The following is a 9984-nucleotide window of genomic DNA, read 5'->3' on the forward strand; positions in this document are numbered from 1 at the left end:
CTCCCCCTGCCTCCCCTACCCCTGCCTCCCCTACCCCTGCCTCCCCTACCCCTGCCTCCCCTCCCCCTGCCTCCCCTCCCACTGCCTCCCCTACCCATACCTCCCCTACCCCTGCCTCCCCTCCCCCTGCCTCCCCCTACCCCTGCCTCCCCTCCCCTGCCTCCCCTACCCCTGCCTCCCCTACCCCTGCCTCCCCTCCCCCTGCATTCCCCTGCCACCTCACCCAACAACCCTACCCCTGCCTCCCCTCCCCCTGCCTCCCCTCCCCTGCCTCCCCTACCCCTGCATTCCCCTGCCACCTCACCCAACAACCCTCCCCCTGCCACCCCCTGCCACTTCTCTCCCTGCTTCACAGTGTCAACCTCCAATGACACTATAAAAGAGAGGGAGAGAGAGTAAGCAAGAGAGAGAGGGGGAGAGTACAGCTATGAGTACAGCTATGAGGGTCAGGCAATACATTAACCTTTACCTATCTATAGTAATGATACTGAACTCCTCATCTCTGAGCCTTCTATTGAACTACTCCTCTGCCTCGTCCACTTCCCCGTCCTGTCGTCTGCGGGAGCAGTTCAGTCTGAATGGGATGTACCAGAAGGGTGATGTGATTCTGGGAGGTCTGTTTGAGGTCCACTACTTCACTGTGTTCCCTGAGCTGTCTTTCACATCAGAACCCCAGCAGCTCTACTGTGAGGGGTGAGTATTCATCTACTGGACTGGACTGGACTGGATGTGTGTCTGCACCTCTCCTAAAAAGGACAGATAGACATCCCTACTATAAGAAGCCTCACTATGATCAGTGTTAACCAACCCTAGTGCCGGAGACCTACTGGGTTCTTGTAACATTGGTGAATAGTACATTGCGGTTTCAAAATATCTCTGAATAAATTGTGTGTATTTAATTGTTTTCTATCATTATTCCTGTTTTCTAAGCAAATTTACCTTTAAGATAAAGCTATTTTATTATCTATCAATGACAGAAGTAACTTGTTTTCTCCTCTCAACCCCTTATGACAACACTCTCTCACGCACCACTTAAAAGGTGCACAGGGTTCAACACCTCTAGAGAGATTTAAAACGTTTACAAATTGATTGAATATTCCTTTTCAGTTTTACCAGTTGTGGTTTCCAGCAGGCCCAGACTATGGCGTTTGCTGTACATGAGATCAACAGAGACCCTGACCTTCTGCCAAACATCAAGCTCGGATACCAACTCTATGACGACTGCCAGAAGTTGGGAGTATCGCTCCGTGCTGCCATGTCATTGGCCAGTGGGAAAGAGAAAGAGTTCTTATTGGATGAGAATTGTTCTGGGTCACCCCCGGTGCTAGGGATTGTGGGAGACCCAGGGTCCACAAACTCCATCGCCATCTCCAGTGTCCTAGGGCTGTTCCGGGTTCCCATGGTAAATCAGAAAGAATAGAAAGATGACAACACTATTGGAAATGTCCTTCTTGTATTCTAAAACCCCACTTTGAGTGAGAAACAGCATGTTTAGGTCTTAAATGAGTCTAGGTATGAAACCTTTAGATTATATTAATTCATTGAAGAATAACAAAATAATCATTGTATATTTCTCTCCCTCAGGTGAGTCATTACGCCACGTGTTCCTGTCTGAGCGACCGGGGAAAATACCCATCCTTCTTCAGAACCATCCCCAGTGACGCCTTCCAGGTCTGTCTCTAGAAGGCTACAATGACATAATTACACAGTGAACCGTCAGCTCCCATGTATACTCACTATACACTTCATACTGTGTAATGGCATTACAGTTAAATATAAGGGTAAATAATCATTTAAAAAAAGACTAGATAAGGTTAAATAAAAGGTGACAAAAATAATGTATGTAGTTTATGTTAATCTCTCTATACTCTCCAGTCTCTGTAATAACACCAGTAATGTCTAATCTCTGTTGATGTGATCTCAGGTGCGAGCCATGATCCAGATCCTACGTCGGTTGGGTTGGACCTGGGTGGGACTGGTGTTCAGTGACGATGACTACGGAGTTCATGCTGCCCGGTCCTTCCACTTAAGCCTGGCCGAGTCAGGGGGCTGTGTGGCCTATTCCCAGGTCCTGCCCAAAGACAACCGCCCCACAGAGCTGCAGAGGATCGTGGGAGAGATCAAGAGCTCCTCTGCTCGTGTGGTGGTGGTGTTCTCCAATGAGGCCTACCTGCTCCCTCTGGTGGATGAGGTTCAGAGATTATTTGATCTTGACAGTTGATCTAAAATAACTCTTACAATACATTCACATTTTAGTATCAGAGGCTCTAATCCAGAGAGATTTACACTTCATAATAATAATATTAGTAATACCATTTATCAGATGCTTTTATCCAAAGACACTGACAGTCAGTGATGTTTGCATATATTTTACATATCGGTGTCCCTGGACAGTTAGTCCATCCATCCTAAGATATCTAGGGGGTGACAACCACACATCACAGTTTTAGTGAGTATGTTTTATCATGAAATGCATTCTACAGACATTATTACAGCCACAACAGCCATAACAGCTGTAGGATGTTACTCTCACAAACAACAGTGTATGAAAGTGTTACAGCATATTACCATTGTGTTGTTCTTGATGCCAAGATTATTAAATATAAAGCTGGTCTTACAAGGTGGTGGTGCAGAATGTGAAGGGTCTCCAGTGGATCGCCAGTGAAGCCTGGAGCACTTCCTCTGTGTTTCACACCCCCCGTCTCATGCCCTACCTGGGGGTACCCTGGGTATCGCCATCCGTCGTGGAGAGATACCCGGCCTCAGGGACTTCCTGCTTAGCATCCGCCCCAACGACCATCCTGACAATAACCCTGGAAACAACATGGTGAAGTAGTTGTCTTTTAACTCCAACCATTTAATTACTTCATACATTATGTTTAAAACATTTAAAGGGCTACTTTGCCTATAAATTCTACATTACAGAAGATAAAAACTAGTGTTCCTCTAACACATTACCTTCTCTGTTCTGATAAGGTGAGACAGTTCTGGGAGGCTATGTTTGGGTGCAGGTTGGAGCCCACAGCAGGTTGGGTGGAGGCTGGGGGTGATGTATGTACAGGTCAGGAGGACCTGAGGGATGTGGAGACCAACTGTGGTGATTTATCTGAGCTCAGGCCGGAGTATAACGTGTATAAGGCAGTGTACGCCCTGGCCCATGCCCTGCATGACCTGCTGCAGTGTGTGCCAGGGAGAGGACCTTTCAGTGGGCACAGCTGTGCCAGTCTACAGAGACTGGAGCACTGGCAGGTGGGATATATTCATACTTAAGCACACAAACACTTTTTTCTAAGTCAAGGTTCCCTTACTTCATACTGTCTTTTGTCTACATAATCTCCTCCTCTTTCCTCTCTTCCCTCTGTTCCCTCCATCCCCCTCTTCTGACCAGCTGGTCCATTACCTGGAGAGGGTTAACTTCACCACAGGGTTTGGCGATCGCGTTTCTTTCGATGACAACGGGGACGCCTTGGCCATCTATGACATCCTGAACTGGGTGTGGCTCCAGGACGGGAGCATAGAGGTGGAGACTGTGGGTGTGATTGACGAATCAGCCCCCACAGGACAAGAGCTCACACTGGACGAGGACAGAATTTTCTGGAATTTTGAGTCAAGAAAGGTTATTTGTAAAGTTATATAGCTACAGAGAATATTTCACTACTGCAACAGAAACCGTGTAAACTCATTATCAGTGGATGGCAAAGAAGCATTAAATATGGGTGTGTAAATATGGGAGTATAAATATGGGCGTATAAATGTCTTACATTCTCCCTCCTAGAACGACATTGTAAATAAGAATTTGTTCTTTAACTGACTTGCCTATTTAAATAAAGGTTAAATGACCCCTCGTCCTTCGTCCTTATAGCCTCCACGATCAGTATGCAGTGAGAGCTGTCCCCCAGGCACCCGTGTAGCCAGGAAGAAGGGGGAGCCTGTCTGCTGCTTCGACTGCATCTCCTGTGCTGAGGGAGAGGTCAGCAACACAACAGGTCAGTGAAATTAATATCATTTAAAGATTTTGAGGGTGGTTTGGGGCTGATGAAAAGGTTGCCCACATTTTCTTTGTCTGTCTTTCTGTCAGACTCGGCCGAGTGCTTGAAATGTCCAGAGGACTTCTGGTCCAGCCCGGATCGTGACCTCTGCATCCCTAAGGGGGTTGAGTTCCTCTCCTACCAGGAATCCCTGGGCATCTCGTTGATGACCGCCTCATTGTTAGGAGCCCTCATCTGTGCAGTGGTCCTCGGAATCTTCACCCACTACCGGAACACGCCTGTTGTCAAGGCCAACAACTCTGAGCTCAGCTTCGTGCTTCTTCTGTCACTCAAACTCTGCTTCCTGTGCTCGCTGCTGTTCATTGGCCGGCCACGGCTGTGGACGTGTCAGCTGAGGCATGCAGCATTTGGTATCAGCTTTGTTCTCTGTGTCTCCTGTATACTGGTGAAGACTCTGGTGGTGCTGGCTGTGTTCAGGACCTCTAAGCCCGGGGGCAATTCCAGCCTGAAGTGGTTTGGTGCTGGGCAGCAGAGAGGAACAGTCCTGGTTCTCACCTCATTCCAGGCTGCTATCTGCACAGTCTGGCTGGTTTCAGCCTCTCCAACTCCACACAAAAACATGCGCTACCATAATGATAAGATTGTATATGAGTGTGTGGTGGGGTCGGTAGCAGGGTTCGGAGCGTTGTTAGGCTACATCGGCCTGCTGGCGTTCCTTAGCTTCCTCTTGGCTTTCCTGGCTAGGAATCTTCCAGACAACTTCAACGAGGCCAAGTTCATCACCTTCAGCATGCTGATCTTCTGTGCTGTCTGGATATCCTTTGTCCCTGCCTACATCAGCTCTCCTGGGAAGTATGCAGATGCTGTGGAGATATTCGCCATCTTAGCTTCCAGCTTTGGCATCCTGGTGGCGCTGTTCGGCCCAAAGTGTTACATCATCCTGCTGAGGCCAGAGAGGAACACCAAGAAGGCTCTGATGGGCCGGGCCTCAACCAAGACATAGGGAGAATCTTCGTTCCATTTCCTTGATTTCTCACGTCCTCTCTCCTCGCTTTCATCTCAAAACCTATTAGATTAGAAGGTCAGGAGGGGCGGGATATCTAACCTTCTCGTTCATTGGGTTTTGAAAAGGAGACAGAGGAGAGAGGACACAAGGAATCACGGAAATGTAATTGAGATTCTCCCATAGGCTCAATACCATAACAGCAGTTTACAGTGGATTCCTCTCCTCGTCTTCTTCATGTCCTCTGTGCTGATCTGAAATATGAACAATAGGTGGAGGTACTATGCCTGCTAGGGATTTGCTTCACACTGTCATGCAAAGAAAGGAAAGGAGAAATGTATAGTAACAGAGTTTGATGGTCTCAAATAGTTTGAAGTAGCTACTTTTAGTATCCACTTCTGTTTGTCGTTTGATGGCAATAAATGAAATCAAAGAGATTTATTATTTTGTTAGCTCTCTAGTGATGTGTAGTAGCATGTTATTGGGTATAATTATGATGTTCTGTGACTAAATATTATTTCCTTGGCCTGTTAAGTAGGCTTTGAATGTATTTAATTTGTCTGTGTGCGTGGCTTTAATCTTCTATGGGATAGGTTATCCCCGATAAGTGGGTTTCTGCATTGAAAAGCTTTCAATTTAATAATCACATTGTGTGGAACAGCTTAACTTCCCTGTTCCTTCTCAAGGATTCTGCTGCCACACTTATTCACCAATGAATTAATTATTAATTAATGCACATTTTCATTTAATAAAACAGTTTGACATGAAATGAGTTGCAGAATGTGTTTTTATTGAACAGTTGAAATTACCAATATATTTTATTTAAAAAATTAGGAAACTGTGTCATATTGGAATAGAGAGTTACACACCTCATAAAATGTGAAAGGATAAAACAACATTTTTCATTAACCATATCTAAGTAAACTGATTTGTTTTCAGAACTGACTTTCAGGGGAGAAATGGATATCATTAAAGTCTATTGAAAAGAAGAGTCATACTGTGATTCAGAGGAAGACTTACTCAGTGTTGATTCACTATTGACTCACTATTGATTCATTGTTGACTCAACCATGAGTCACTTTTGAATCATTAGAAACATACACTACCAGCAGGGTAGAAAAGTCCTGTTCATTTGTGTCCATCAACTTTAGGTATTGTCTGTTAAATATGTAACTTGCTGGTAAGTATTATACAGTGTGTCATGTCATTTTTAAGGTTTTACCATACAAAACAACAGTGAGATGGTGTGATTAACGAAACACAATGAAGACTATATTTGGACATAATATTTTTCTTGGTGTTTTCTAATTGGACATCATGTATTTCTTGGTGGTTTCTAATTGGACATCATGTGTTTGTTGGTGATTTCTAATTGGACATCATGTGTTTCTTGGTGTTTCTCTCTGGTCTCAGGGGGATGATGTAACACTCCGGAGCAAAGATGCAGAGCAGTAACCCAAAGCTGGAAGCTAAGATGGCAAATATCTCCACAGCGTCTGCGTACTTCCGAGGAGAGCTGATGTAGGCAGGGACGAATGAAATCCACACGGCACAGAAGATGAGCATGCTGAAGGTGATGAGCTTGGCCTCGTTGAAGTTGTCTGGGAGTTTCCTGGCCAGGAAGGCTAAGAGGAGACAGAGGGAGGCCAGAAGGCCGATGTTGCCCAGCACCAGAGAGAAGCCAACCACAGAGCCCACTTCACACTCCAGGATGACCTTTGACCCCTTGAGGCCTAGATCATGGTAAGGCAGGGGAGGGCTTATGGACAGCCACACGGCACAGATGATCACCTGCATTTACAAACACAATTTAAATATCTTAGAAATGACTGATTAATTCAGTTTGGTGACTTTGAAGTTATTTTAATGTTAAAGCGCTCACCTGAACACTGGTAAAGAGGAAGACACTCCCTCTCTGCTGAACGGGTCCAAAACACCTCATCAGCTGCAACAGTGGTCACGGCAACAGTGGTCAGGGTGACGCCCATCACGTCATTGAAGGAGAGGAGAGGAACTCGAGCTGACGAGGGATGCAGGCGGTCCGATAACATGACCATTACACTGTTAATATGATGTAATAACTCAAAACATATCCCCATAGTGACTGTTAAGTGGACATGAATATTTATTGATATTAAATAACAAAAAGGATTACATTGGCATGACCAATTCCCCCCCTGATTTATTTGTGTTTGCAAATCATGTCTAATTAACACGGGCAATAGATGAGAGTACCTCCGCTGGGCTGATGTTGTAAGGAAGGGAGCAGGTGAAGCTGCTGCCCCAGGTAGGGCTGTGTCTCTGGGGGCAGGACAGCAGGCTGTGGAGGGCGTGGGCTGCAGCATACACAGCCAGGTACATGTTATAGGTTATTCTCAGCTGGGAGGTGTCTGTGAAGGGGCTCTGTATCCCCTCCAGAGTCTCTGCCCCACTGCAGGAGGCCAGGCGTGGACGAGGGGAACTGGAGGTGGGAGGAGGGGTGTGTGGTAGTGACTCCGAGGGGGTTGGAGGAAGGGGAGAGGGGAGCAGAGACGTGTCGTGTCCATGTGCTGCTCCAGGGCTACACCCAAACACCGTTTCCCAGAGTTCCTTCAACAGGACATCTCCGGGACGATGAAAGGGGTTGAGACTTCGAAGGTGGGCCTCAAAGCCAGGAATGGGTGCACTGCGGATAGCCACACCCACGACACCCTGAGCGACTTTAAAGAGGGCGGGGTTTCTCAGGAGCTGTCCGCTGGTGCTCCATGCCTCACTGGCCAGAAACTGCCTGTCCGTCATGTTTCTCCTCCCCAGCTCCAGGAGTAACGCCCCCATGTCAGTGTACCAGAGGAAGACCAGGATCACCCACGCTGTCGAGGCCTGGACCGTGTCTGCTGCTCGCTTCACATCCCTCACCAGGTTCGCCCGATTGAGGGTCTCAAAGAACGCCAGGCACACCCCCGTCCCCCGAATCTCTTCCTCAAACACCTGGGGATCAAATTGTCACAAAACTGATACTAAGTTGATGAAAATATATTTTTTAAGTATCCAGTATTCAAGATAATGTAAATAAACAATATACAGTTTTCTATACAATTGTTTTGTGATGTAAATTAAATTCTGCATTTCTTTTTCTGTAAACTGAGGAAGAATTTATAAAGTCGTAAACCAAATTTGAAGTTAAATAAAGAAACACCTGTATGGCCAGACGACCGTAGTCATTGTCTACAGCAATAGCCCCGACCCAGGTCCATCCCATGAGCCAGGTGAGCCGGGCCATGGTGAGGGCCTGGTAGACATCACTGGGCATGGTCCTGAAGAAGTTAGGGAACTCCTGTCTGTCACTGAGACAGCCACAGCTGGCCTGGTAACTGATCTGAGGACAACGCCATTGAATCAATCATTTCTCACTAAATACCAGACCAGATGTATTATAAGTAATAAAAGCATTATCACAATCTTTTTAGCTGAGTGTACAAAACATTAAGAACACCTTGAGTTGCCCTTCCATTTGCCCTCAAAACAGCCTCAATTCATTGGGGCATGGACTCTACAAGGTGTCGAAAGCGTTCCATAGGGATGCTGGTCCATGTTGACTCCAATGCTTCCCACAGTTGTTTCAAGTTGGCTGGATGTGGTGAATCATTCTTGGTACACACGGCATTGCAGTTCTTGACACAAACCTGTGTGCCTGGCACCTACTACCATACCACGTTGACAATCTTCTGTCTTGCACATTCACCCTCTGAATGGCCATTATACACAATCCATGTCTCAATTTTCTCAAGGCTTAAAAAACATATTTGAAATCCTTCTTTAACTTGTCTCCTCCCCTTCATCTACACTGATTGAAGTGGATTTAACAAGTAACATCAATAAGGGATCTTAGCTTTCACTTGGATTCACTGGGTCAGTCTATGTCATAGAAGAGCAGCTGTTCCTAAAGTTTTGTCCACTCAGTATATAACCTGGTTGTTGAGAGAGAGACTAAGGACACAATCACATCAATATGTTTTTATGAAATACCAAATACCCTCAAAAAATATCTCATTCAATTCTGGACTATCTGAAATATGAGGAATTAAAGTATTATGGCAATTGTTCTAGCCATTGCACTTTCTGGTTGTGTGGAGAGAGACTGACCACAGGCACAGAGAGAGGCCCCAGGGTCCTGGCCAGGATGATGGTCTGAGTGGACGATGCATCACCAATGACCAGATGAACAGGGCAGTCACTAGATGGCCGTGCTGGACAGGACAGAATACCCATAACATGGTTGTTTAATCAGAACTACATGATACCAAGTACATGAAGTACAGTATTTGATATTAATTTTAATACAGCTGTCAAGGATACGGTAGCCCAGCCGAACCCCAGGCAGCAGGAAGGGTTTACGTCTATGACTACCTGTGTAGAAAAGGCCCATGGAATTGGTGGAATAATCATTTAATTCATTGCCACTTACTCAGCTGGGCCAGGGTCGCTTTAATTAGGTCAGTTGGAAATGTCCGACAGCTCTCAACTCCATAAAAGGAGGAAATTACCATCGCCTGATCTCACTGCTTTCTCTTCCTTAAAACCTGTTGGGGTTAGGGGGCAACATTTTCACTTTTTGATGAAAGGCCTGCCCAGAGTAAACTGCCTCCTACTCTTTCCCAGATGGGAATATATGCATATTATTATTACTGGTGGATAGAAAACACTCAGCGGTTTCTAAAACTGTTTGAATTATGTCTGTGAGTATAACAGAACTCATATGGTAGACAAAAACCTGATAAGAAATCCAAATAGGAAGTGAGAACTTAATTTTCAAAACAGTGCCATTTGAAGTTCAGTTTAGATATGGATGTGCATGCACTTCCTAGGGCTTCCACAAGATGTCATCGTCTTTAGATTCTGGTTGTATGATTCTACTATAAAGGAGGGGCTCATAATAGTTCTTTGAGTGGGTGGTCTGGCAGAAAGCCTCGTTCTCATTGCGCGAGGTCACGAGAGAGTGTTCTTCCGTTCCAA

General features: G+C 45.8%; 2 pseudogenes; one reads left to right on the forward strand and one right to left on the reverse strand.

Annotated features, from left to right (window-relative positions):
- The window catches only part of LOC123993851, a 34955-nt pseudogene extending 25437 nt beyond the window's left edge, over nucleotides 1–9518 (reverse strand).
- Nucleotides 482–5692, forward strand: LOC123992511 (annotated as a pseudogene).
- Nucleotides 9519–9984: the final 466 nt, after the last annotated feature.

This window comes from Oncorhynchus gorbuscha, linkage group LG13, assembly GCF_021184085.1.
Source record: "Oncorhynchus gorbuscha isolate QuinsamMale2020 ecotype Even-year linkage group LG13, OgorEven_v1.0, whole genome shotgun sequence".
In the NCBI taxonomy this organism is placed as follows: domain Eukaryota; kingdom Metazoa; phylum Chordata; class Actinopteri; order Salmoniformes; family Salmonidae; genus Oncorhynchus; species Oncorhynchus gorbuscha.